The sequence below is a fragment of the Rhinopithecus bieti genome, unplaced genomic scaffold (genome assembly GCF_001698545.2).
Source record: "Rhinopithecus bieti isolate Rb0 unplaced genomic scaffold, ASM169854v2 scaffold_19459, whole genome shotgun sequence".
Classification (NCBI taxonomy): Eukaryota; Metazoa; Chordata; class Mammalia; order Primates; family Cercopithecidae; genus Rhinopithecus; species Rhinopithecus bieti.
This window is the reverse complement of record NW_016809864.1, coordinates 991,269-991,543: the sequence shown is the minus strand read 5'-3', so window position 1 is coordinate 991,543 and position 275 is coordinate 991,269.

Below are 275 nucleotides of genomic sequence, written 5' to 3'. Positions count from 1 at the left end.
CCCATTTCAACAGCAGAAAGAAGCCCCACAAATCAAGCAGTCCTCTTTTTCTATATCTTGTCACTTTGTTGCTACTCCCACTGGCCAAAGAGGGAAGAAAGTTTCTTGGTGTAATTAAAATATTGTTATAGGCTGGTTGGTGGTGGTGGGGTGGGGGTGGAGGGCTCATGCCTATAATCCCAGCACTTTGGGAGGCCAAGACGGGAGGATCGCTTGAGGCCAGGAGTTTGAGACCAGGCTGGGCAATGTAGTGAGACCCCCATCTCTACAAAAAA